The sequence below is a fragment of the Neovison vison genome, chromosome 2, assembly GCF_020171115.1.
Source record: "Neovison vison isolate M4711 chromosome 2, ASM_NN_V1, whole genome shotgun sequence".
Classification (NCBI taxonomy): Eukaryota; Metazoa; Chordata; class Mammalia; order Carnivora; family Mustelidae; genus Neogale; species Neogale vison.
Genome location: NC_058092.1, coordinates 26111015 through 26133254, shown reverse-complemented (window position 1 = coordinate 26133254; position 22240 = coordinate 26111015).

The following is a 22240-nucleotide window of genomic DNA, read 5'->3' as shown; positions in this document are numbered from 1 at the left end:
TCAGAACTTAGGGACACACTTACTCACATTTACCAGATTATTATAAAATAAAGGACATGATAAAGATACAGGTGAATAGCCAGATGAAGAAATACATATGGCAAGGTCCAGAAGGTTCCTGAGTGCAGGAGCTTCTGTCTCTATAGGGAACCCCACTCTCCTAGCACATGAATTATTCCCAGCCTGGAAGATCTCCAAACCCCATACTTTTGGGGATTTTATGGAGGCTTCATCATTTAAACATGATCAGTCATCACGGTAATCCCCAGCCCCTCTCTCTTTCCCTGAAGATTAGGGTGGGTCTGAAAGTCTCAAACTTCTAATCATGGCATGGTCTTTCTGGTGATCAGTCCCCATGCAGGAGCCCACCAAGAGTCACCTTATTAGAACAAAAGGGATTCCTACCACCCAGGAAATTCCAAGGGATTTAGGAGCTCTGTGCCAGGAACCAGGGACAGAGACCAGTATATATTTGTTCCTTATTATTTTACAACCCAAATAAGTTCAAAGGCCAGCATTAATTGCCAGGAAAGCCAGGACTAGAAATGTCACATTTGGATTAGAGACTAATTATGACTCATCTCCAAGGATGGGACACATTGTTGTTCTGAACAAAACAACAGGGTTCAATGGGTTCAATGGGCAAGAAAGAAGGAAGGAATGGATATTGAGTAGACCGTAAACAGAGTCTTCCCACCTTCACACCTTAGAAAGTCAATCATTAAGAATGTAGATTGCAGTAGAGAAGCTTTAGCTAGTGAGGGACCACACCTAGAGTGTGTGGGGTAGGTGGGGGCACATGCCTTTACAACTCTGCCCCAAATCCCCAGATCCCTGAGCCATTTTTGAGCACCCAGTTCCCAGGGTGCTTTTGTTCCCCTCCAGCTCCTTTATCTCTTTGTTGAAGCATTGTCATAGGACACAGGAGTTCATTTTGCCTGTGCACACAGACACCCAGAAGGGTATAAACATGAACTCCCTTGCCCCTGATTGGGGCAGCTCTGACATGTGACATGGGCTGTCTTCAGAGCTCCCTTACAGAATTAAGTTCAAGTTACCCTACATAGGATTCTGCTTGAGATCATACCTTGCCTGGCTTTTTCCTTCATTTGTCTCTCTTCCCCCACTCTCCTGCTAGATTTTCCTAGAAACCCTTTGTAACAAATCCTTTTCACATGGGTCTTCAGGGTCTGCTTTTGGGGCGCCCAGTGTCACATCTTGTGGCAGTGCTATTATTCAAGTGGTCTGTTCAGAGGAGCAGGGGGACAGGGAGAGGAAAGAGGTGGACAGGGTCCTGGAAAGGTCCAAGCAGTGTGTTGGTGTCTAGCTTAGGAGGTTGGGATTTAGGACAATTCTCCCAGCTCAGTGGTAGCTGTGGGGGAAAGGAGGGAGTAGAAACAGAAGCTTGAGTAGAGGAATGGGAACAGCATCATAGGAATGAATCCCAGGCCACACCTCCCAGGCACTGAGGGCCAGTGACCTTATAGCCTGGTTCAGGCTGTGCAGGGCTGGGGCATGCTAAGTCTATGATACCAGATGCAAGTCCAGAGTTCTTGCTGAGCACTTGTATCTGGTATCATAGACTTAGCATGCCCCAGCCCTGCACAGCCTGAACCAGGCTATAGGAGAGTGCTGACTCATGACACCCCAGCTCACCTCATTTAGAAGAGTATCACAGCCAGGAGCAGTTTTTATACTGTGACCCCAGAGCCCCTGTGCTCTCAGCATGGAGATTCCATATATGATTGCATTTGAACAAAAGGATCTTCTACTTAAGAAGGAAGGTTGAAAATCATCATTGTAGTTCAACCGCTTGGTTGAATCTCTAGACAAGCTAGTTTCTCCAGGACACTCAAATTCTACCTGCTCCTGTGCTCCCTGAATTTATCAACCTGATAAGTGAGAGTTAAGATAAAAATAACACTGCAAGCCATGGTTCAAAGAGCCATAAATTCGGAGTGAAGACTATTCTGTATAAATGAATTATCTTGGGCAATTGAGGTACGAAAACCAAGCAGTGAAGAGTGTGGGTTCAAATCCTGAGTCCAGCATTTACTAGTCATACTACTAAGTGATAGTGAACCAGCCCCTCTGACCACATATACCCCATCTATGAAGGGAGGATAAATAAAATCTATAAAATAAGACCCATACCTATCAAAAATTTAATGACATCTGTGAAGATCAGTTGAGATGATTTCTTTAAAGCACTTGGCAGAGTGCTTTATATATGGTTTATGTGTATAGGTAAGAACCAAAATGTTTAACAGCTAAGATGGCACTAGTGCCAACCAATCAGCATGTTGCACTGACCAATCAGAGCTGATTCACTGTTCAGTAAGAATGGATGCCTACTTGAACTGACCTACAAAGGAACACCCGGTGTTCTCTCTATAACTCCTATGGTAATTTTATAAATGGTGGCCAACTAGCATGAACCCTGAAGCAATTTTGTTTTGCTTCTTGCTATAGAAACTCCAAAATGCTTTAACTTCTTTATCAGAGTCAATAAGGTCAGAGAACTCCTTTCCTGAGTGAGAGTGATTTTCTACCTTCCTTTTCCCCTAATATAAACCTCCAATGAAGATGCAGAGGTGGGGATCTGAATCACTGCTCCTCAGTCTTATGTATGCCCTTGTCTGAACCAGAGCAGTGAGGGGAAAATCAGCTATAGGAACATCCCCTGGGGACTCCTTCAGCTTCTGTACTGGGAAGTCAACATCTGGATTAAATTTCTCACTGAGAACAGTGTGTTTCACCCGATGCCCTTGTTCAGGATTCAAAGTTTAGGGAGACAGAGTCTGAAAAGTTGAGCTTTTTTCATGGGTTTATTTTTTACCCAACAAGGCACTGAGCAAAAGGATCCACCAGAAGGAGATAATTCTCCAAAAGGAAATTGAGAAGATGTTAGAAAAGGAAGATTCCCAGACCACTGGGCAACAAAGAGAGGGAGACAGACAAACAGACATGTCAAATGCACAAGGAGACATATGGCTCATTCTTTAATATTCATCCTCTAAGTTATGACAAGCCATCGGTTCACCAATTTGTTAGAAACCTTATTACATATACTGTACACTGTTCAACTCCATTCATTTCAGTAGTGGTGACCAGAGGAAGGCAGAGAGGTATCAGCTACCAAGATTTCCCAGAGGTGTCCAAGTCCTGCCAATTCCAAGTGTAATTTCTTCTTTATGTCTCTTTCAGTTGGTGACCCTCATCACCCCTCCTAGGTTTCTAATAAATCCTTTTTTGTTTATGATACCCAAACTTTAACTAAAAGATTATAAATAACAGGCTCCTTTCATGCATACAAATATGACATGATAAATGGACACTTATTGTATATATAATGTCAGAGATTGCACAAAAGAAACTCACCCCAAGCTTGTTTTGCCACAATCACACCATGCACCTTTTTGCTTCCATGTCTCACTGCGTTTGCCATCACATTGTCCTCCAGCCAAACACCCTGTCTCTTTGCTGTAGCAATCTCTTGGGGTGGACATTAAGCTCATGATGACTCCTTTTCTTTGGCAACTGCCCTAAGTCAGTGGCTGGGTCTGAACTCACTAAGCTGCATCTTTAGGTCTGCCTAAAAATAAACCAGGAATGGATCTCTGACTCCAGGTGTGCTGATCAGATTCTTCTAAGAACCTGGAATTTTGGACTGAGACGCCCAGGGAAGAGATACTGGTTGAGGAGTATTTTGTCCAGGTATGCTCTCTAGAAAAGAAAATCATAGATTCCTGCCTCCAAGGTCTCCCAAACTTCTGAGATCTTGTCATTCTTGAGATATACTTGTTCATCTCTCCCTTGGATTCCTTGAAACAACCAGGAGTCTTACAATAACTCTCTTTTATTTAAACTAACCAGTCTATGTGCAACTAGAATAACATTATTAACACACTCTGAATTCTCTATTCCTTCAACACTGCTTTGTCCCTCTTTCCATGAAGCCATCTCTGGCTCACCATCCTCTGGCAGACAAAATTGGCTCCTTCCTCTTCCATGTTCCCATAATACTTGATGCTCACCTGTGCTGCAGCATTTTGTATATTGTTATGTAATCTGTTGTGTATTTAGACACGTTGATTCCTCAAGGAAAGAAGCGGCTTTATTTATCCTGGTGTCCCTAATGCTGATCTTAGTGCTTGCAACATAATAAGTATTTATTAAATTCTTCTTGATTAACTGATTAAATGAATGAATAATTAAAGCTAAATTGGAGACAGGCTCCATAAAGAGTTAAACCTTATTCCTTTTCTGTGTGTAGGTGAATACTGCACAGAGATCTCAGCAGAAAAAACCCTGCTCCACTGGGCTCACAGCTCTGCCACAATGAACTCTACAAGTTGTCCGAATCCCTTTGTCCTGTTGGAGTATCTTTTTGTTGCAGGTTGGTTGGAATGAAAGGCCAACAGATAGGCAACTAGAGATTCCCTTGACCATACAGAGATTTCTTTGTTTCTGGAGGGCTTGACCTGGTGGACATTCTGGCCATCTTATTGACCCCTGGCTGTCTGGAGTAAGTCCCAGAGGAACAAGGAAGGATACTTCTCTGTCTGGGGAAGGAGAACTGACAGGGAACATCAGAGAGTCTAGCCAACCTTTTCTTGTTCACAAAGATTTGATTCTGACAGTCTTCAGAAAGACTCCTGGGTCTGACTCTGGGCTGAGATTTAAAGACAATTGCATCATGGGTGAACATGAGGCACCTGGCAAAGTAAGAATTACAGAACAACTGGGCCAATGAATATAACTCTGACTCAAGTTGCACAAAGCAAGTGCAATTATGAAAAAGCAGGGCAAGAGTGGAGAGATGAATCTGATGATGATCAAAGTTCAAACACTCAGAATACACGCTAGCTGAAAAGCTGAGCCACAAGGCCAACAGTTGGACTTCTATTGAGCTATAGCATCTATAAGAAAAATACAATCTGCCCCAGGGGGCTGTAGTTGTGCCATTTGGGCACTGGATTAGAAAAGTAGAAACAGCCTGGAAGGATAAGTTCTCTGAACTAAGGACCTAGGCAAAGGATGGTTGATAATTATGATAAAATAGTGGTGATTTAATAACAATCATAACAGCAAACATGCCAGACACAGTTCTGAGTGCTCTTGATGTGTTATCACATTAAATCCTCACAATGTACTTAGAGATCAATGCCTCTATTATACAAAAATGAAAACAGCTCTGGACATTACGTGACTTGTCTAAGCCTACACAATGGGTCAGTGGTGGACTTGAAAGGCTAACCCAGACAGCCTAAAACCAGAGCCCTCACAGAGAGTCTGAAAGCCATAGATTCTCTTAGCCACCCTGGGCTCTTTTCTGCCCCCAAGGCCTTTGGATATGTTGTTGCCTCTGCCTAAATAATTAGAGCTAAATTGGAGACAGGCTCCATGAAGAGTTAAACCTTATTCCTTTTCTGTGTGTAGGTGAATACTGCAGAGAGATCTCAGCAGAAAACCTGCTCCACTGGACTCACAGCTCTGCCACAATGAACTCTACAAGTTGTCCGAATCCCTTTGTCCTGTTGGAGTATCTTTTTGTTGCAGGTTGGTTGGAATGAAAGGCCAACAGATAGGCAACTAGAGATTCCCTTGACCATACAGAGATGTTTTTGTTTCTGGAGGGCTTGACCTGGTGGACATTCTGGCCATCATAGTGACCCCTGGCTGTCTGGAGTAAGTCCCAGAGGAACAACATCACTCTCAATTATGATAATAATTGTGTAACAAGATGGATATTTCCTCTAAACCTCTGTGCAGCAGATCTCAGGTATTAGCATGGGTTGCAGGGTAGGCCAGTGAGTAGAATTCAGTAGAAAAAGTGAAAAACTGGTGAACTTGGGCAAATAAATCTTAAACTCTTCACCTTTTTTTTTTGAGACTTTTTTTTTCCAATTTATTTATTTTCAGAAAAACAGTATTCATTATTTTTTCACCACACCCAGTGCTCCATGCAAGTCGTGCCCTCTATAATACCCACCACCTGGTACCCCAACCTCCCACCCCCCCGCCACTTCAAACCCCTCAGACTGTTTTTCAGAGTCCATAGTCTCTCATGGTTCACCTCCCCTTCCAATTTACCCAAATTCCCTACTCCTCTCTAACGCCCCTTGTCCTCCATGCTATTGGTTATGCTCCACAAATAAGTGAAACCATATGATAATTGACTCTCTCTGCTTGACTTATTTCACTCAGCATAATCTCTTCCAGTCCCGTCCATGTTGCTACAAAAGTTGGGTATTCATCCTTTCTGATGGAGGCATAATACTCCATAGTGTATATGGACCACATCTTCCTTATCCATTCATCCGTTGAAGGGCATCTTGGTTCTTTCCATAGTTTGGCGACTGTGGCCATTGCTGCTATAAACATTGGGGTACAGATGTTCTTTTCATGACATCTGTATCTTTGGGGTAAATACCCAGGAGTGCAATTGCAGGGTCGTAGGGAAGCTTTATTTTTAATTTCTTGAGGAAATGAACTCCTCAATCTCAACCCACACGAAACAGACAAACACATCAAAAAATGGGCAGAAGATATGAACAGACACTTCTCCAATCAAGAAATACAAATGGCTATCAGACACATGAAAAAATGCTCATCATCATTAGCTCTCAGGGAGATTCAAATTACAACCACATTGAGATATCACCTTACACCAGTTAGAATGGCCAAAATTAACAAAACAGGAAACAACATGTGTTGGAGAGGATGTGGAGAAAGGGGAACCCTCTTCCACTGTTGGTGGGAATGCAAGTTGGTGCAGCCTCTTTGGAGAACAGTGTGGAGATTCCTCAAGAAACTCTTCACCTTTTTGAAGGGTGTATTAGAATTGGGAGAAAAAGGAATTGGGGTGAGAATGTTTTAGAGAGCAAAAACTAACGTACACTGATTTTAACTTATCCAAGGTTACCCAAAAAACCAAGTTTGTCATTATATGGCTTGGAGTAGGCTTATGTTGACCCCCAGTTTCTTTTTTGTGGCAGCTACTAAACTGCTACTCATCGAAACCATTTCCTTTTGGGGACCCTCATGCACTGTTGGTGGAAACGTAAATTGGTACAACCACTGTGGAAAACAGAACGGAGGTGTGCAATCTGAAAAATAAACAAACAAACAAACAGAAATCAAACAGATTCAAATACAAAGAACAACTGGTTGCCAGAGAGAGGGGAGGGGACATAGATGTAATAGATAAAGAGTATTAAGAAGGAGAACAGTGTGGAGATTCCTCAAGAAATTAAAAATAGAGCTTCCCTACGACCCTGCAATTGCACTCCTGGGTATTTACCCCAAAGATACAGATGTCATGAAAAGAACATCTGTACCCCAATGTTTATAGCAGCAATGGCCGCAGTCGCCAAACTATGGAAAGAACCAAGATGCCCTTCAACGGATGAATGGATAAGGAAGATGTGGTCCATATACACTATGGAGTATTATGCCTCCATCAGAAAGGATGAATACCCAACTTTTGTAGCAACATGGATGGGACTGGAAGAGATTATGCTGAGTGAAATAAGTCAAGCAGAGAGAGTCAATTATCATATGGTTTCACTTATTTGTGGAGCATAACCAATAGCATGGAGGACAAGGGGCGTTAGAGAGGAGTAGGGAATTTGGGTAAATTGGAAGGGGAGGTGAACCATGAGAGACTATGGACTCTGAAAAACAGTCTGAGGGGTTTGAAGTGGCGGGGGGGTGGGAGGTTGGGGTACCAGGTGGTGGGTATTATAGAGGGCATGACTTGCATGGAGCACTGGGTGTGGTGAAAAAATAATGAATACTGTTTTTCTGAAAATAAATAAATTGGAAAAAATAGTGAAAAAAAAGAGTATTAAGAAGTATAAACTTCCAGTTAAAGAAATAAGTTACAGAGATGAAAAGTATAGCATAGGGAATATAACCAATAAGATTGCAGTAACATCATATGGTGACTACACTTATTGTGGTGAGTATTAAGTATAGAATTATTCAATCAATCTGTTGTACACTTGAAATTAATATAACATTATACTTCAATAATTAATTAATTGATTAATTTTTAAAAAGTTGTCTTAGTCAGTTTGGGATGCTATAACAAAAATGCCATAAACTAGATTCCTTATAATCAACAAAAATTTATTTTTTACAATTCTGAAAGCTGTGAAGTCCAAGGTCAAGACATCAGCAGATTGGGTGACGGGTGAGGGCCCACTTTCTGGTTCATACACAGCTGTCTTCATGTTATATCTTTACCTGGTGGAAGGAGGAAGGGAGCTCCCTCTTATAAAGTCACTAATCCCATTCATTAGGATTCCATCCTCATGACCCTCCAACACCTCCCAAACAGCCCACTCCCTGTTATCATCACACTGGAGATCATTTTTTAACATACGCATTTTGCAGGGACACAAATATTCAGCCTATAGCAAAGACTATGGAAATAATCCTGGTAGGAGATGATAATGTCTTTGGCCAGCATGGCAGCATCAGTGGTTGTCAGAAATAGTCTTATTCTGGCTTGATTCTGAAAGGAAAGCCATCAGGATTTGCTGACAAATATATCCATTTGGATATGGGGGATATAAGGAGGAGTTGAGATCATTCTAAGATGTGGGACTTGAACAGCTGGAAGAATCAAGTTGCCATTTTCTGAAATAGGAAAGATTCCAAGAGGAGCTAGTGTGGGGAGAGCAAACAGGAGTTCAATTTTGGATACTTTAGGTTAGAGACATCCATTAGATGTTCAATACATAATGTCTTGGTTGAAGACAACCCTTGGGAGTCATTAGCCTAGATGTGGTATTTTAAGCCTCAAGACCAGATAAGACAACCTAGTTCAGATGGAGAAGAGAAGCTTGAGACTGCCCTTCTGTGTTGAAAGGCAAGAGAGGTAAGGAGTAGCAAAGTGGCTGAGAAGACTTCTTGTCCAATAAGGCTAGAAGAGGATCAGAAACTAAGAGCAGAAAGGGAAGGGAAGAAGGAGGGAATGATCAGCTCTTAGAACCACTGCTGAGAGGCTGAGAGTCCACCATGGATTGGGTGCCATGAAGTTGCTGGAGACCACAATAGGAGATATTTGGTGTAACCACAAGAATGGAAGCTGGTCCAGTGGGGTCTAGGGGAATGGGAGAAGACATAGATAGAGCAAGTACAGGCAATGTTTTTGGAAAGCTTTCCTATAAAGGGGAGTGGAAAAAGGGGGCACTGTCCAGGGTGAGGGAGATATAATCAAGAGGGTTTTTTTTCTCTTTCTAATCAATCATTGAATGCTTTTGAGAATGGTCAAAAAGAAAAGAAAACTGATGTGAGGGAAACAGAAGAGATATTTTCAGGTTGACAGCTACCCTCCTGAGGCCAGAAGGGATGAGAACCAATGCCCCAGTGGTGGGAGGCTAGCTTAAGAGAGAAGCAGGAACAGCGTAGCATTTACCAGTAAAGAGGCAAGTATCAATCAGGATGTTAGCCAAGGCATTCGGAATCTGTCAAAGCTACCTTCCAAGTGTCTCTATTTTCTCAAGGAGCTGGGAAGCAAGGCTATAGCTGAGGGTGAGGAGAAGAAGAAGGAAGGAAGTGTGAAATGGTTTTCTAGGACAGAGGAGAGAATATGAGCCAGGAGCATGTAGGATAGTTACCAGGTTGCACAAAGAGCCTGTTTGAAGTTGGGGACATAAACAGAGGGAGAGCAGTCAGCATGGTTTGTGGTTTTCATCCAGCCATATCCAGTTGTAAAGGTGTGTGATGCTAGGCAGGGAGGTGGGTTTAACCTAAACTGGGTAATGGTGGACAATTGCGGTAGGGGAAGCCACCTTGTCTGAGAGAAAGCTCATTGATGCTACATTTGCTTTGTGTTGTTCCAAAAGGTCTCTTGTACTAGGATGGCTTCATGCTCTTGGAATTTTATGAACTTCAGTCATAGTAGTTGAGGTTGTTAACGTTTGCTGAGTCCCTCTCTTCCAGATGGCATTCTAAGCACTTTACCCAGATTATCTTATTAAACTTCTTGACAACCTTATGAGGCAGGTGCTCTTATTACTTCCATTTTGCTGATGAAAATACTGAGACACACAGAGAGATTAAGATACTTGTCCAAGGCTACACAGGCATCCGAGAAGTTACTAGAAAGCACAGAGGCTCCACCACTACCACACACCTCCCAAGCACCCGTAAATACCACAGAACCCCAGGCTTTGCTGTGTATCTTTGTGGCTCATGCAAAATCACAGATTTCCTAAATTTGGATACCAGATGGGGAAACATATTCCGATTTATTGCCTAATTTATAAAGGGCTTTAACTTAGCTCAAGTTCTGGAGGCATGCTTGTTTAACAGAGGCATTCTACCCCAATTACAAGAGTTGGAAAAGAAAGGAAAGATGGCTGGTAATTCACAGCCAGCCTGCCGTAATTGTCAGCAAATGGGAGGTGGGAGAAAGTTTGCCTCGATTCCTAAACTTCCTCATGATTAACAATATTGTGACTCAACATCACATCCACACACACCCACAAACGTTTGTATTTTAGCTTTCCAACGGCAGATGCCATATCCACCATGCTTCTTTTTGAGTAGCCAGGGAAATGACCTTCTCTAACCACTCAGAGATATTAAGGAAATGCCTCAGCTAAATATCTTACAAACAGTGTATTATTCCCCTAAATCCTATTTTCTTGGATGTTCTTAATTCCCTGGTTCTCATGCCCTTTGCACCACCAATCATCTTGCCATTTTAGCAGCTACTTCTAAATCTTTTCTGGCTGCTGGGATCCAGCCATTGCTGCTTCATGAAGGTAGCCTGCCTTTACCCATACATGTCTGTTCCCAGTGTGACAAATCTCTTTTTGGTAAAAAGCATCAAATCACCTCTTTTGTAAGTGGTTAGAATTGTTAATTTTGCTTTCAGCACTCTTAAGAGAATAAACTGACCTACAAGACTCCTATAGGAAGAAGTAGGTCAGTTAGGAAGGGAAGGACATAATGGAGATGCTTCAGGGCCCACGAAAGAGTACAGAACCCCAGAGTGAAGTCAGCTGGAGATTTAGGTGAGATGGGAGAGAGAGGGCTGCCTGGAGTGGACCATTTATTTTCACCAAGTCCCCAGGGGTCTTCTGGGTGAAATTATGGCTCCTGGACATTTTTGATTTTTAAATAGGGTGGTGAGAGTTGCCTCGGTTCCCTTTAGGGTTCTGTTTTCCTAGTGGAAATGCACTGATTGGCACCCTCCCTTGGGCCCAGTCAGTGAATGCAGGACAGGAAACTGGAGTCCTAGATGGTTGGGAATGGGACAGTCCCTGAGAATAGCCACCCCAACTTTCCCTGCAATACCAGCTTCATGGGAACTGTGGGAATATTGTGGAAAGCACAGAGAGGGGAGACAGATGCAGCTTTAGATACTTCCAGGGAAAAGAAGCCACACAATGGGGCTGGGAGTGAACTCTGGAGCCTCTGAGGAGCCCCAGGGGTATACCCCAGAGCCTCATGGAGGAGCCAACTTCATGGGACTAGGCACCCACCACTGAATGGGATAGTAGCAGTCTCAAAAACTCTTACTGCCAAGTTTAAGACCAAGTTCAAGACCTAACACATAGCCGTGGTTCTGACACCTGTCTTCACGGTGACCTAGAGTAGCTCTCCTATTGCATTTTTTTTAAATGTAGGGAGGTAGTTCAGTTCATTATAAAGAAATTAGAAAAACTAAGATAAAAGGCAAAAAAAACCCCTATAACCTCAACACATAAACAGACATGTTCATACTTTCATATCTTTCCACCAATGCATCTGTGTGCACATCTACACATGAATATGTTGTACACAGATGGCTTTGCACTGTATGTACTATTTTGTAACCTCTTTTTCACTGGATGATATTTTCAATGTCTGCACATGTCACTTTACATCATTTTAAATGACTGCACTGCAATCCTTTGGGTAGGTATACTAAAATTCATTTAACCAACCCCATATTGTTGGATATTTATGCTGCTTTCAATTTTTTCCCTACTATATTCACTGTAGTGAATATTGTTGGACATATGGTTTGTGCCCTTGAGGAACTCACGGTAGAAGGATTTGGGAGGGGGCTTCCATTGCTTGAGTTTATAGCAAGTGAAATAGTGAGTGTGGTTTTTTTTTATGTCTTTTATTTTATTTTATTTTATTTTCCAATTTATTTATTTTCAGAAAAACAGTATTCATTATTTTTTCACCACACCCAGTGCTCCATGCAAGCTGTGCCCTCTATAATACCCACCACCTGGTATCCCAACCTCCCACCCCCCCCTTCAAACCCCTCAGATTGTTTTTCAGAGTCCATAGTCTCTCATGGTTCACTTCCCCTTCCAATTTACCCAAAAGCACACACCCTCCCCAATGTCCATAACCCTACCCCCCTTCTCCCAAACCCCCTCCCCCCAGCAACCGTGAGTATGGTTTTTAATGATAACACTGATAATAAAGTCACTTTCATTGAGCATTAACTTTGCGCCAGACATCATGCCAAGGACTTCACACCTATACATCTGTCATTTAATCCTTACAACTATGTGAGGTTGGGATTATTAACATTTCTATTTTGCAGGAGAGGAAATGAAAGCTCAAAGGAGCAAGTGACTTGCCCAAGGTTTACACAGAGAGTATGTGGTAGAGACAGGATTCAAGCCTAGGTCTGAGGGTTCCAAAGGACAAACTGTAGGCCAAACACTTTTGACAGTTACTTGGAACTGTATTCTTGGATTTTAGCCTCAGACCCACTCTCTAACAGGTTCAGGTTGGATTAATAGACCGGCAGTCACAGAATATTTGTGGTTCCTTCCATATATGCATGTCTTTTTGCACTGTGAGCTTGAAGCATCTCTCTTTCAGAGTGGAACCTGTTACTCTGACTCTAGAATCAGCACCAGCCTTTGTGATTTGCTTTAACCAGTAGAATGGGGCCAAGGCTTAGACCTCAGGATGCCCCCCACAGCTCCTGCCCTCACCTGGGAACCTGCCTCTGTCATGTGAATGCACTCAAGCCAGCCTACTGGAAGATGAGAGCTACGTGGCTCAGGGGCTCTGTGTCCTTGTCGACAGAGATTAGTTGACTGACAGGTGACAGGATGCAGGAAGATCCCCAAACAAGAGTCGCACAGCCGCCCACTCAATTGTGAGCTCACAATGCTTATTGCTCTAAGCTCACAAGTTGTGGGGTGATTGTCAGGAAGCAAAAGCTGATGGGTACCTGGTTCTGTTCATGTGGGTGACACAGTCCCGAGAGGAGGGCTTGGGTGGGGGTTGGGAGCCACGTGGCTGGGACAGCTTCAGAGAAGAGGTGACAGCTTGTGCGATGCAGGGTGTGCAATAAATAGCAAAGCCTCCTGAAGCAGAACAGGGAGGTGGGCCTGCATGCACAATCAGATAAACCTTGCCACTAAGGCTGCAGGTTGACAAAGATGTGTCTCCAGAGCCTGAATTAAATAGAAACTTCCCTGAGGCCAGAAAGGCAGCTAGATGTCATTTACACACCAATGCAAAACAAACAAACAAACAAACAAAAAACCCCAAAACCCCAAAACAACAACAACAACAACAACAAAAACACCACCTGGCAGATTCCCTAGGAGCCTCTCAGGTGTGCCTGAGGGTCGGGGCAGAGATAAGTTGGATGATGGTCCCCCTTTCAAGTGGATAAATGTTGCTCCTTCTCCTGCATCTCCTCCCACTGACCTGACACCTGATGGAGGCTTGGCCTTGAGGCACCCTGTGCCCTGGGAAGTCTTAAAGGAAGAACTTTCCTGTACCCTCTGACAAGGTATGTAGTGCAGTGTTTTCAGTAACCCTTACACAGGTGACCTAGAAGGGCTGCTCTTAGCAGCATTCTGATGAAAGAATTGAGTCAAATAATCTCGAGAACATGGGACTCAAAATCATTTGTTCGATCATTCATTCAGTCATTCCACAAACACTCTCAAGGGGTGTAAGATGCCCTAGAGAACTTCACAGCCTGGTGGTAAATGCATATCTTGAAAATTCTGTGCCTTATCTTAAGTAAACCTACATTGGAAAGCAGGTGGTCCAAAAGGTGGACCAAGAAAATAGATCCTGTGTACTCTGAATTGGTGATGGAATCAGTCAGCGCTCTTCTCCAGCATCTGTTGGAGCCTGGAGGCCTGGGAGAGTGAGAAAAGAAAGATGAATGAAGGGGTGTGGGTTCAGATGCTGAAACTGAAGCACTTTGAGGTTTTGGTGTTGTCTAAGAAGATAGCAGGGACAAGGGTAGAGTTGCTGGGCTGCATTGTTGTAGGAAGCCAAGGTGAGAGGTTGGAGTCCTAGGGTCCAATCTAGAGGTCCAACCTAGAGGTTGGAGTCATCTGATATTGTGCCATCAGTAATAACTGCAACAATGTTTGGCACACCTGGAAGTATTTTTTTAAATACTTGTTTGTTAATGGTATATTGTATTGGCCTGGTGAGAGGTGTTGGGGAGATGGGGAAGATCCTGCCTCCAGGACCTCATGGCCTATGGGGCACATAGTTCTGCAGATAAATTATCGCATTCCAATGTAATGGAAACAAGCCCAAGATGCTCAGGGAACAGAGATGAGGTGACTAGGGAAAGTCAGTGCAGTTTTCATATTTGAGCTGGTCAGTAGGAGTTTTTGGGTGATGAAGAGACATTTCGAGAGGAATAAGGAATTGAACACACTAAGATGTAGCAGAATGAAAAAGCACAGAACACAGCAGTGGCCAAGTGTAAGATGAACAGAATTCAGTGAGAAGCAGGCTGAAGTGTGGCAAGTAAGAGCCAGACCACAGAGATTTGTGGGCCCATTGAAGAAGCCTAGACTTCAAAATGCTGAGAAATGGGAAGCCCTTGAAAGGTTTTGAGCGAGAGTGAGGTGATCAGAACTGTCTTTTAGAAGGAGTTCTCTGGTAGCTGTGTGGGGGGATGGTCTAGAGAAGGGTAAGACCAGGGACGGTTATACCCTCTAGGAGATGCTGTGGGAATCTTAGCAAAGATGATGGAGGCAGATGCAGCAGGAAAGTAGTACTGCACTGGTTTTGGGCAAAAGCTCTGGAGGCAATCTTGGGGACTCAAAACCTGCCTGGATCCCTTCCTTACCAACTGTGTGATCTTGGATGAGTTACTTAACCTTTCTGTATCTGGCTTTCTTCATCTATAAACTAGGAATAATAAAAGCAACTACCTCATCATGATCGTTCCATGAATGAAATGAAATGGTCCAAATAAAGCACTTGAACCACCCCTGGTACACTGCAAATGATCTATAAGGACTGATTATTCTCATTTAGTCCATTAGACCTGATGAAGATTACATGTGGACAATGAGTACAGTGTGAGTCTAGAAGTCTAGACTTGCCTCTACAGAGCTAGCCAGGCTGCTGCCATTCCCAGAGGTGAGAAATAAGAGAATATTGCAATAAGTTTATTCCCTTCCAGGAGAATGGAAGTGGTACCCAGTGTATAGAACTAAGCTTCTGCCCTTTGCTTCTCTCTGAGAACTTCTAATGGTGTCTTAGTTTTGCATAAGTAGACTAGACCCCTGCCTGAGACTAGCAGTAATAATGAACATCAACAGAAACCATCATGCCTACTTGTCTTCTTCAAGCCTCACACTATGCTTGCAATACTAGTGAAGCAGGGAATCTATTGTTCCCCTTTTACAGATAAACAAAGTGATGTTCAATGCCACTGGCCAGAAGAGGTGGCTGAAAAGGAAAGATCCATGAGTCTGATATTCAGGTCTTCTGACTCCCAAATCCAGTACTCTTTCCATGACCCCTATTTGTTACTATCTTTTTTTTTTCTTTTCAGTATAACAGAATTCATTGTTTTTGCACCACACCCAGTGCTCCATGCAATACGTGCCCTCCTTGATACCCACCACCTGGTTCCCCCAACCTCCCACCTCCTGCCCCATTAAAACCCTCAGGTTGTTTTTCAGAGTCCATAGTCTCTCTTAGTTCACCTCTCCTTCCAATTTTCCTCAACTCACTTCCCCTCTCCATCTCCCTATGTCCTCCATGTTATTTGTTATGCTCCACAAATAAGTGAAACCATATGATAATTGACTCTTTCTGCTTGACTTATTTCATTCAGCATCATCTCTTCCAGTCCTGTCCATGTTGCTACAAAAATTGGGTATTCATCCTTTCTGATGGAGGCATAATACTCTATAGTGTATATGGACCACATCTTCCTTATCCATTCGTCCATTGAAGGGCATCTTGGTTCTTTCCACAGTTTGGTGACCATGGCCATTGCTGCTATAAACATTGGGGTACAGATGGCTCTTCTTTTCACTACATCTGTATCTTTGGGGTAAATACCCAGTAGTGCAATTGCAGGGTCACAGGGAAGCTCTATTTTTAATTTCTTAAGGAATCTCCATACTGTTCTCCAAAGTGGCTGCACCAACTCGCAATTCCACCAACAGTGTAAGAGGGTTCTCCTTTCTCCACATTCTCTCCAACACATGTTGTTTACTGCCTTGTTAATTTTGGCCATTCTAACTGGTGTAAGGTGATATCTTGATGTGGTTTTAATTTGAATCTCCCTGATGTCTAGTGATGATTAACATTTTTTCACGTGTTTGATAGCCATTTGTATGTATTCATTGTAGAAGTGTCTGTTCATATCTTCTGCCCATTTGGTACCATCTTTTTCTTCCTTGCAAGCTTGCCAAAGTCCTAAGTTCATATGACAGCACCGAGGCCCACTGAAGCTCCAAACCGTGATCTTACTGTCTCCCAGGGATGGTACAGGGACTTGTAAGTACCAAGGAAAGGATGGAGCAGGAGAGTGCCCCCAGTTTTGCTTGAGTCTCTGCAAATCCAAATTTGCAAAAATTCAAATCCTTGAAAGCCCTTGCTACAAGCCTGGCTGTCTTGGGAGAATGGAGAGATAGGATACTTAACCACCTTTTAGAGAATGGCCCAAAGAAGAGTAGAGAGGGAGGTAAGAACCATTATTCTTTGAGCTCTGTGTTCCAGGTGCCAGACATTCATCATCTCATCGACTGCTCACATCTACTGTGAGACAATCAATATCATTTCCATTTCTCATACAAGGAGACTGAGAGCCAGCAAAGTTAGGTACCCAAATTCTTAATCATTCTGTTATGACAATCCTGCTTTCAGATGGAGAAATGAGGACATAAACCCTGTGTTAGGACAGACTCCTTTCACTCTGGGCACATTCTCTGACCAATTCTGGAAAGTATTTTACCTAGAATCACTGCTTCTGTGAGGAAAGCCAGGTATATTAAGTATTGTTGAAGGGCTTCCTGAAGTAGCAAGAATGGGGAAAATGGTGTGGTTTTTTTTTTTTTTCATAGTCTGAATGTGTATCTGCCTCTAGCTTGAAGGAACATTTAGCTGGAACATATTAACTGCCAAGAAATGTGGTAAGTGCTTTACATACATTATTTCACTTAATTCCACAAAACAACCTTATGAACTGAGGTCTGTTATCATCATCCCATTTTCTAACAGAGACACCTGAGGCTCAGAGAAGTGGAGTAACCTCTTGCTCCAAGGTTATACAGCCAGCCACTCAATGGCAGAGGCCAGTCCATGTTCTTCACTGGCAGTTTTTGCTGCCTTCTGAAAGAGAAAAGAATGCCCCTGTTAATTATACAAGAGGGTGGGCATAGAGCATAGACTGCCTGGGACATGTGGCTCCACCTTGCAGTCCGGAGGGCAATTCCTGAGGTTAATTAATCTCTGAAATGAGCCTAGAACAAGAGTTCTCAATTTTGGTTTTCATCCCTGAGTAGGGATCCACAAGCTAAGAACTCTGTATCATCCCACACTGGGCTTCACAGACCCTTGCTTAACAGGTGGACAGACTGTGACCACTTCCAGGCTAATAGCATAGGCCTGAGACATGAAAGACCTAAGATTCCGGTCTTACCACTTATTAGCTCTTTGACCTTGGACAAGGGATTTACATGGTTTTGTTCTAAGATTCCTTTACTGTAAAACAGGGCCAATAACAACACCCATTGTTCTGGTTACCATTGATTTGTAACAAACAATCCTAAAACTTATTGGTTTCGAACAGCCACTTGTAACTTTGTGGGTCAGGAACTGGGGAAAGACGAGGATGGGCCAATCTGCTTAGAAACTCTCGTTTGATTGCAGTCACAGGTCATCTGGGGTTGCGGCCTTGTGAAGGCTTGACTGAGCTGGAAATCCACAGCTGGCAGTTAGTGCTGGCTGTGGACTGCAGGCACAGGTGGGCTGCTCCCTGGAGTACTTACATAATGGCCTCTCCAGCTTGACAGCCTCAGGATTGGACTCCTTACATGGCAACTCAGAACTTCGAAAGGGAGTCTCCTCTAACAAGGGGAAGCCACAGCCCTTTGTATGCCCAAGCCTCAGAAATCCACAGTCATTTCCACTGCACTCTATTGATTACAATGAGTCACTGGGCCCCCAGGTTCAAATGCAGAGAATTAAACTCTGCCTCTTATTGGGGGAGTGGTAAGGATCTTGAAAAGCAGGAAAAACATGAGGTATTGTGGCCACCTTTGGAAAATATCATCTGCCAGCCTTGTATTAGGGAATTGTATACAGATTAAATAAGAGGCTGTGTGGAAGGTACTTAAGACAGTGCTTGGCATATAGAAAGTGCTCATAAAGGTTAGCTATTGTTAGTAGATGACAAATGCTTGTGAGATGTCTTTCAACATAACAGAATAGGGGGAAGGGTTGAAGAAAGACTAAAATTGCTTCAAAGCAATGGCAAGGAAAGATTTCCCCAGGAGGCAGAGTCTTGACCATTTAGATAATCAATGGCCCAAGGGAAGATAAAAGGGAAAGTAAAGCAGTGGGTATCAGGTTTACATTGGCTGAAGGGCTTGAAGTCTTGGTCAAGGGAGGTGTAATCTGGGAACCAGGCAGGAAGAGATGAAAACAAGAGCAGGATTGACAGGCTGGGGTGAGTGGGAAAAGCACATCCCAGACTCACAGTATGTGAGAAGAGAAGACAAATCTAGAAGGGAAAAAGAGTTGACTAGGCCTGGAAGGGAGTCCAACATGCAATTTGCAGCTGCCTAGCTTGGTCCATAGGCTTATGTCTGGACTGGTCCTCAATGGCAAAAAAGTTGGCCTGTAAATGTGTTTACTTCAGGGGTTAAGGGGATAGACTGGAGGTGCCTGCCTTCTGGTTTCCTAAAACATGTGCTAACCTAGGAACTCTCAACATAACTGAATTTCCTGAGAAGATCTGAGAAAACATTTCACTGTTTTATTATTGCTTTTAAAATAAAGTCCAAACTCCATAGCATAGCCTACAAGAATCATTTGGCCTCTGCTAGTTCTACACTCTCATCTTGAACTTCTCTCTTCTACTTACTAGACTTCAGTTCCATTGAGCTTCTTTGAGATGCTTCAGCTTTAAACTCTTTCTCACCTCAGGACCTTTGTGCCTGCTACTTCCTCTACTTAGGATGGCCCTTCCTCCTCCTCTTTACACAACTAGCCCCTTTCATCCTTTAGACCTCAGCTGGAACATTGTTTCCCCTCATATCATGTATTACAATTTTGTGTATTTATGTACTGGACCATTTTCTTGTTTAGTGCCTCCTTTCTGCCAGACTGTGAGCTGTATGTGGGAAGGTGATGACTTATTTTCACTCTATAATCCTAGCACCCAGTCAAAAGCCTGGTACTCAGCAGCTATTTAGTGACTATTAGTTGTGAGAAAGTCTGTAACCTCAATGTGGCTGGCTAAAGGGTGTGGACTTTGTTCACTCTGAAGCCACAAAACAAGGATAGGTTAGAATGTACTAGAGTGTTAGAAGTGATGGTGGCCACCACTGTTCATGTAAGAACCTGTGGGATTGTGGGCTGAAGTGTTTTTGTTCCTAAGGGTGAAGACCTTTGGAAGGTGGCTGTGCATGAGACCGATCTCCTTTTAGTGTGTTTCTTTTGAGATGATTTTCCACAAAATCTGTGGAATTTTTCTGTGCAGATAAATTAGAGCATTTACTGATGTCAGACAATGAAAACTGTGTTACTCACTGTGTGATTGCTACCAGGAACAGAGTGTAATTTATAGTCTGCCACTTGAAATGAGTTCTGGTGGGGGCCTGAGATTACCAGCCCAGGCAGGTTAGACTGCTCTCCTTGGTCCTGAAATGTTCCGACTTTACATTGTGTCCTCACAGAAACAAACATCTCAAAATACATAAAAGAACACAAATTTACATGTGTATATGCACACACAAGCACAACCCTATAGACACAAATACATCATAAACTTATCCACATGCACTTTCATGAATAGTGAGATAGCAAAACTCATTTGATATGTATGCATTAAGTTTCTGCAGTATTTATGCCAAAACTAGGATGATCTAAGCCCTTTTAAAAATTTTTTTATTTATTATTATTTTTAAAATTTCTTTTCAGTGTACCAGAATTCATTGTTTATGTACCACACTCAGTGTTCCATGCAATACATGCCCTCCATAATACTCACCACCAGGCTCACCCAACCTCCCAACCCCGACTCCTTCAAAACCCTCAGATTGTTTTTCAGAGTCCATAGTCTCTCATGGTTCATCTCCCTCTCCCATTTCCCCCAACTCCCTTCTCCTTTCCATCTCTCCATGTCCTCCGTGTTATTTCTTATACTCCACAAATAAGTAAAACCATATGATAATTGCCTCTCTCTGCTTGACTTATTTCACTCAGCATAATCTCTTCCAGTCTCATACATGTTGATACAAAAACTGGGTATTCATCCTTTCTGATGGAGGCATAGTATTCCATAGTATATATAGACCAAATATTTATGCCAAAACCTAGGATGAACTAGGCCCTTCTTAAAAACAAAGGGCCATCGTATCTCCTGAGGTAGATTATTTGCAAATCTGCAGTTATTTCCCTCCATCCCTGCTGGCTAAAATGTGAGTTTTCACTTTTCCCATCTAGAAGGAGATCTATTTCCTCAACCTCTGAGTCTGGGCTCATTTATGAATTGCTTTAGCCAACAGGAAGTGAGAGAAGTGAGATTGCACCAGTTTCAAGCTTACATCCCAAGGGGCTTTGAAACGTCCCACTGCCCTTCTTGGAAACCTGACCAGCTGTTGAACAAGTTGAGGCATTCCTGCTAGAGGATGAAAAACTACATAGGGCAGAGATGAGCTATCCTAGCTGAGCCCATTCTGGATAAGTCAGTCCCCATCAGACAGCAGACACATGAGTAAGTACTGCTGTAAATGGCCTGGCCCAGCTCAGACCAGAAGAGTTGTCTAAGCCAATTGGTGGATTTATGAGTAATAATAATTTGTTGTCTAAAGTCACAAAGGTTGGGGTAGTTTGTTACTTTAAAACAGAACCAGGTATACTTCGTTACATGAAGGACAGAATCTGAACTATTCCTGAAACTAATATGTCCTTACCAGTAAGATGTCTCTGTAGGGCCTTAAAGCAATTCTGCTACTGATGATAAAGCCCCAATGGGTTGTGGTCAAAGAGCACTGCTTTGGAAGCAAGGAGATTTAAATCTTCATCCTGACTCTGTCAATAACTGACTATGTGACCTTGGGCAAGTCACTTGACATCATCTTGAGTCCTTTATAAATTGAAAGAGCAAGTTTAGCTTATTTTAGGCCTCCAGGCTCTGACACACATTCTGTGGTCCCATGATTCTCAGTCTCTGCTTTTATCTGTAAACCAAGAAAAGATAATTCACAATTCTTTCTGTCTTGCAGGATAATCCAAAAGGATGAAGTGTTATTTCCTTAGTGGCACCTCTGCTTCCAGACACTTTCAAGAATTTGAGAGTCTATGCAGCAGGAACAGACACCCTGAAATTCTGGCTTTGTGATAATTCACTAGGTTTTATCAACATATGTGAACACACAGATTTTCAGCTAATATTAGAAGCTGAAATGGAACTGATGAATGTGATCCCCAGGCGGTCTCCACCACATCTCCTAAAAGAAGTGTAAGCATCTTATAGAAATATGCATTCTGTTCCCCCTTCTTTTCTCCTGGGTTCCCACTGTGGGTTAATAAAACTTTATTTGTGAGGTGAGATTGATTTCCCAGGCCCAAGGAGATCCTGGACAGGTTAAAAACATATGCACACCATAATTGGAAGAAAAGGTTGCTTGGAGCTCTTTGCTTGCTTCTGATCATACTTAGATAGGTATAAATGTTGAGTGGGGTAAAATTATTCCTGTGGAAACTTCCAAATGAGCTCTTATGATTTGACTGAAAATTGGTTCCT